At 37.6% G+C, this 7,196-nt stretch overlaps 1 pseudogene; it reads left to right on the top strand.

The window, feature by feature from the left end:
* Window positions 1-802: 802 nt before the first annotated feature.
* On the top strand, window positions 803-7,177 carry LOC143529133 (putative disease resistance RPP13-like protein 1; annotated as a pseudogene).
* Window positions 7,178-7,196: the final 19 nt, after the last annotated feature.

The raw sequence follows: 7,196 nt of genomic DNA, 5'->3' as shown, positions 1-7,196 counted from the left end.
TGGAAATGATACATACAACCTATCCAAGATTGCTTGCTCTAGAAAACAATAAAAAATTACCTTATAAGAAAACAAGCGCAAACTTGGATGTAGGATTGGAGACGCCCTCTTAGATGTGGGGTTATGGAGGGCTCAATTTTTATCCCTTCGAGATATGCTCGATCAACATTGTTGGTCAAAGTAAAATGATTCGTGCAAATGGGAATTTAAAGATCAAAACTAGTTTGTGATCAAATAGATTAGGAATTCAACGGTAAAAAAGGTGCTTCAAAGTAAATATTATTTTTTTGGCTACTCTTGTATAAGTTAGCTGCTAGGATAAACCTATCAAATAAAGATTTGGATGTCCCGTTCTTAATGTGCCTCAAGAGAACCAGAAACTGCTTATTATTTATTTAACCATTTTGAAGTCTCATCTGGAACTTGGAAGTCTGTTCTTGCATGGTTACAATTAGCCTACCTGCGCTTAATGATCCCGAATGAAATCCACGTTTGGCTAGATCAGCATCACTTAATAAAAAAGAAGAAATTAATGGTGAAGGAATCATATATTTTTCTTCTTGGTGAGTTTTCTGGAAGACTCGGAACAAAGCAATATCTAAAGCCAAAAGTATGAAGTCCCATTAATTTATGATTCTATCCTACACTTCTCGTGTTTATCGATTCTTAAAAGAAATAAAAATTTTAAACTCTCTTGTACCGAGTGGATTCAAAACCCACTTGTTTTCATGTACTTTGTTTTTGTGATGATTGGTTAGCTTTTCTAACCATCATTTTTTTACATAATCTGTTCAAGAAAAAAAATCATCACTTTTTCAGGTCAACCGAAATGCTAGGTTGTTTTCACGTAGGACTCTAATTGGAATCAAACAAAAGTAGCTCAAGTAAATGGACTTTTCGTGCTTCGAATCTAACAACCGAGTCATTGTGTCGAGGTCTTTCATCGAAGTTGTATTCTGCTACACAACCGATCAAGCTACATGTTTCTGAGACACCCGATTTATTTGTTTCTATCCAATTTGCATATGGGCTCCTAAAGGGAGATCCAAAGTCTCGGTTTGGATGGAATCCTACACACATTTCACTGAAATTAAATTTCAAAATAAGTGTACGAACCCTAAAAAGGTTCACAAATCCGTGAAAGAGTAAATTGGCCGGCTCAGTACCGTCGCTACCGGGATGGTGTATCAAGTTCCAGTCGATAAATAAAAAAGAAATATAAAGACCGACTCTCGTTTATAATAATCAAAAAATATAAGTCAAAAGACTGATTACAGTATCGCAAACCCTAACTTGGTTGACTCTTGATGAACTCTAACTTAGTTGCATCTGGATGAACCCTAACTCGTTACATCTCGTGCGTGTCTCTAGAGTCTAGATGAACCTTAACTTGGTTGCATCTCATATGTTCTTTAATGCCTAACCATGTCTTGGTTTATATTGACTACTCTAATAACTTGTTAGCCAATACATTACCTATTATAAGTACATGAAAATTCAGATACATAACCAACTATGACCGACTTGTCATTATTGGTCTCTCATGTTCACTAACTTGTGACTTGGAATCCGAAATTACGTCCAACACTGTAGACGGTGGTACTGATGAGTTTCAATTTGCTTAGTGATCTAACTCTCTTAACACAAATGGGTTTTCTTAAAGAAAAATTGTAACCTTTTTTTTTGTCTAGTTAAGTGGGTTGAAAAAGAAAGTAAAGGTTTGGTTAATCAACCATTGCGAATAACTGATTAAGTAAAACCGACACATTTAGAAATTTCATAACAAAAACTTTCGGTTTCGGCTGGGGCTCAAAACCGCACCAAACAAAGTCATGCACACCTTAATACAATTGGTGGTTCGCAACTAGGTCATGATAGGCTTTCACATGCGTTAGTGTCATATAGTCTCATAATAAAATAGATGCATATTTGAAGGAAAATTAATTAACAAAGAGTTGACTAATAGAGGAAGACATCATATTATACCCTTTTAGATAATTTTGTTTACCAACTGTCTACTAAAAAATTATTTCTAAAGAGTTGAATCGTAAATACTTAACTGTATTTTGCTGGAATCCATTAGACAACTATTGATAGTTTCAAATACACAATTATTTAACTACCTACTACTTCTAGAATAGCTGCCGGCCAGAACTTTGACCAAAAAATCCCAAAATCACTACAATAAATGGTTGCAATCGTGGTTTATGTGCACACCTAAACCGAGTTCCCAACATAAGTCAATTGCTACACACAATGGCAGAACCTGTTGCTGAACTCATCAAAGTCATTTTTGTGAAGCTAGCCGATGAAGCCTTCAAGAGATATGCTCGCGCTCAGGGAATTCACTCTGAGCTGAAGAATTTGGGGAGAGAATTGTCCCAGATCCAAGCTGTGCTTAATGATGCTTCTGACAAGTAAATAAAGGATGAATCTGTTAAACAATGGCTGAATGATCTCCAACATTTGGCTTATGATATCGATGACGTACTTGATGACGTGGCTACCGAAGCAATGCATGGTGAGCTGACCCAAGAATCAGGAGCACCAACCACCAAGGTAAGAAAGATACTCCCAACTTGCTGCATAAGTTTCTCACTGAGTCTTAGATTGCTTCTGTTGGGTTTCAACGGTGGTTCGAGACTAAACGGTTAAACTATTTTGAACCCGTTTCAGTTATAAGTTTCGTTTCGATAAATATTAATCAATATTAATATATGTATGTAAACGAACAACAAAACGCAGCGGATATTAACGAGTTAAAACGAACCAAAAACCGAAACCCGAACCCGGATCTGATTACAAACGATACGAGTACGATTAACATAAAGTAAACAACCATAGGGTGTTTGTCGATATACCTCGGTTACAAGAACCGGGAAGACACCGAGGGGTTAACAAGAAGAACTAGATGACACAGTTGACACCCGATGAAGATCCGGCGGCGGCGGCGGAAGGCGGCGGCGGCGGATTCCGGTAGATGAAATGGACGGCGGCAGAAAGTATTGAACTCATATCCAACAGCTACAAGACACGGCGGACAGCGGTGAACCTTGACAGCAAGCAGCAGCAACCTTAAATCACCGAAACAGAGTTCGCCGGAAAAACGTGACTCGCCGGAGAAGACGAACCAGGTCGCCGGAAAAACGTGTGAGCGGTTTCTTGACATCGCCGGAGCTATAAGGAGCTACGGTGGTGTTTGTGGTGATTAAAGGACGATGAATAGTGGCTGTTTGGTGCTTACAGTGGCCGGATAATTCTCGCCGGAAAACCGGTGGCCGGAAAACGGCGCCAGTTTTAATGGCAGCTAGGGTTGCTTTGTTTTTCTTTTTGGTTATCCTTAAAATAATAATATCTTAATATATATATACTATTATTATTAGGGTTTATCCAAGTTAACCAATTGGGCTTAAGCCCAATTAACAAAACAAAGCCTAGTCCATTATCAAGTCCATCTAATTAATAGTGTCGGGCCTAATTAACATTTAAATAGACCTTTATCTCGTCACCCCCAGTGTAACTCAGTCCGAGTCACGTTCGGGTCGGTCGCGTTGACTTGACCCGAAATGTCCATAAAATCCAACAGCTTCCCAAGTTAGATAGCATTAATAAGGAGTTACAAAATATAGAAAAACGAACACGGCATCTAGGTTTGATTAAAAAGGATAAAAGGCCAAAAAATACTAGTAGAAGAAGCGAAACCTCTTTGCTAGAATCTATTGTGGTTGGACGCGAAGGTGAGAAAAAGAAATTAATCAATAAGTTGTTGCATGATGAGCCATCAAAAGAGAACTTTATTATCGTACCTATAGTTGGATTGGGTAGGGTAGGGAAGACTACTCTAGCTAGAATCTTGTACAATGATACACAAGTGAAGGGTCACTTTGAACTCAATGCATGGGTTTGTGTTTCTGATGAGATTGATATATTTAAGATAAGTGAAGTCATCTTTCAATATGTGGCCGGAGTAAACACACAATTTAATGACATAAATCAGCTACAAGTTGCTCTTACAGAGCAACTTAAGAATAGACGATTTCTAAGAGTACTCGATGATGTCTGGATTGAAAACTATGACTATTGGGAAAACCTAGTACGCCCGTTTCATTTTGGGGCTCCTGGGAGTAGGGTCCTCATGACAACATGCAAGCAACAATTACTCAAAAAGATAGGTTTTAATCATATAGACCATCTTGAGAGTTTGTCGCATGAAGACGCTTTGTCTTTATTCGCTCTACATGCATTATATGTAGATAACTTCAACTCACACACAACACTTAAACGACATGGTGAGGGTATTGTGAAAAAGTGTGGTGGTTTGCCTTTGGCTTTAAAGGCAATTGGAAGGCTATTAAGGACAAAAATAGATAGAGAAGATTGGGATGGTGTGTTAAATAGTGAGATATGGGATTTAGAAAATGGTGATGAGATTGTTCCAGCCCTTAGGCTAAGCTACCATGATCTTTCTGCTGATTTAAAGCGCCTGTTTGCATACTGCTCTTTATTCCCTAAGGGCTTTTTGTTTGACAAGGAGGAATTGGTTTTATAATGGATGGCAGAAGGTTATTTAAACCAATCATCTCCAAACAAATCACCAGAACAATTAGGCCATGAATATTTTGAAAAATTGTTATCAAGATCATTTTTTTCAACATGCACGTAATGGCCACATTTGTTGCTGGAGATTATTTTTTAAGGTTTGACAAACAGATAAAGATTGTTGAGGATGGTTTGGTGAAACACCATTATATGTCATTCATTCGTGAGGATTATGTAGGTTACCATAAGTTTGAGGCTTTTAAAAGAGCCAAAAGCTTGAGAAGACTGTTAGCAGTTTATGTCGAGGTTGATCATAGTTTGGGGTACTCTTACTTGTCCAATAAGATTTTGGTTAACTTACTTCCTGAGTTGAGACAATTAAGGGTTCTTTGTTTGAGTCATTTTGAGATAAGTGAGGTACCAGAGTTTATTGATAATTTGAAGCTCCTAAGTTATCTTAATTTATCTCGAACTAAAATCAAAGAGTTATCTGAGAATGTTGGAAATCTTTATAATTTACAAACATTGATTATTTTTGGTTGTCGAATGCTAACCAAGTTGCCAAAAAGCTTCTTAAAGCTTAAGAAGTTGCGACATTTTGACATTTGGGATACTCCGCTTTTAGAGAAGATTCCCTTGGGTATTGGTGAGTTGAGGAGCATACAGACTCTCACAAAGATCATCATTGGAGGAGACGATGGTTTTTCAATAACCGAGCTTAAAGGATTAAAGAATCTCCATGGTGAAATTTCCATTGAAGGGTTGCACAAAGTGCAAAGTGCAATGCATGCAAGGGAAGCAAACTTATCATTGAAAAGGATTACTAAATTAGAGTTGCAATGGGTTGATATGTATGATGGTTCTTGAAGGGGCATACTTGAAAAGGAGGTTCTCAATGAGCTCAAGCCTAATGATGATAGGCTAAAACAACTTACAATAGTGTCATATGGTGGAACCGAGTTTTCAAAATGGGTTGGGGATCCCTCTTTTCGTGAGCTAGTTCATGTGTCAATACTTGGCTGTAGAAAATGTACATCTCTACCACCACTTGGGCAGCTTCCTTCACTTAAGACATTGTTTATCCAAGGTATGAATGAGGTTAAAGTCATAGGTTTGGATTTTATGGGGGTTGATGTTGGGTTTGCTTCACTTGAAATTCTCCGATTCGAAGATATGTCGGGTTGGGAAGTATGGTCATCTAATAGCGAGAGTTTAGATGTAGTGTTTCCAAGCCTTCGAGAGCTTTATATAAAAAATTGCCCCAATTTAATTGATATTCCATTTATTGGAGCACCTTCACTAAGGGTTTTACAAATAAATAGATGTGGTGATGTTGTGTTGAGAAGTCTTGTTCAAGCAGTTTCATCCATCATAGACGTGGAAATAAAATCTACTTCAGGGCTTACTGATGAGGTTTGGAGAGGCATTATGCAGTATCTTGGAGTAGTTGAACGTGTAAGAATTGAGGAGTGCAATGAAATAAGATACTTGTGGGAATCAGAAGCAGAGGCAGGTAAGGTTCTTGTAAATTTAAAGGAATTAATGGTAGATGAATGTGCTAATCTAGTGAGTTTAGGAGAAAAAGAGGAGAATGGTGTTGCAAACAACCTCTTATCATCTCTTAAGATGTTGGAGGTAAAAGGTTGTGACAGTATGAAGCGTTTATGTTGCCCAAACAACATTAACATTGAGAGTTTGAGGATCAGTTGTTGTAATTCAATTACACATGTATCCTTCCCAACAACACGAGGAGGAGGCCAGAAGCTCAAGGCACTTGACATATCCCACTGTAATAAACTAGTGGAAAAGATCAACAACACGAGTATGCCAATGCTTGAATATGTGAATATTTATGGTTGGAGAAATTTGAAATCAATAATTCAGTTGAGTAACTTTGTTCACCTAACCCAACTGAGTATAAAATATTGTCCAAGTATTAAGTCATTTCCACACCTTCAGCTATCAAATCTCATCCTTTTGTCGATACAATATTGTGAAAGTCTAGAATCATTTCCTCTTCTTTCGAATCTCACTTTGTTAAAAAAAACTAGTAATTACAAATTGCCCAAGTATGGATGACTCCTTTTCCTTTGGGTTCTGGCCTCCAAATTTGGTTACCCTTGTAATAGGAGGGTTGAAGAAGCCCAACTCGGAGTGGGGCGCATATAATTTTCGTTTTCCCAGTTCCCTTGTTGACTTAATGTTAAGGGAAGAACCCCGCGTGAGTAATTTCAGTCAATTGTCCGACCTTTTCCCTTCTTCTCTCACGCAAATTAGCTTGGTAAAATTTGATGATCTAGAAACACTTTCAGTGGGAATCCAACACCTTACTTCCCTTCAACATCTTGGCATTTATGGATGCCCAAAGATGATACATCTACCAAAGACATTGTTACCTTCACTTTTGAGTTTGTACATCTCTCAATGCCCAAGTCTAGTAGAAAGATGTAGTGGAAGAGGCTCTCACTACTGGCCCCTCATCTCTCATATTCCCTGCATCCACATAGAAGACTAAAGGTACTTGTTTATTAAATACCTTCTAATTTCTTATTTCAATATGTAAAAATTATATATTTGTTTTAATATAAACGCCTTCTCAATCTTGTACGTTTTGGGTAGAATTTCGTGTATATTCATATAAATTTCCTTAATATCAT

This window comes from Bidens hawaiensis, unplaced genomic scaffold (assembly GCF_021521415.1).
Source record: "Bidens hawaiensis isolate Kalapana, Puna unplaced genomic scaffold, B.hawaiensis_p1.1 tig00008501_1, whole genome shotgun sequence".
Classification (NCBI taxonomy): domain Eukaryota; kingdom Viridiplantae; phylum Streptophyta; class Magnoliopsida; order Asterales; family Asteraceae; genus Bidens; species Bidens hawaiensis.
This window is presented reverse-complemented; position numbering and strand designations above follow the sequence as displayed.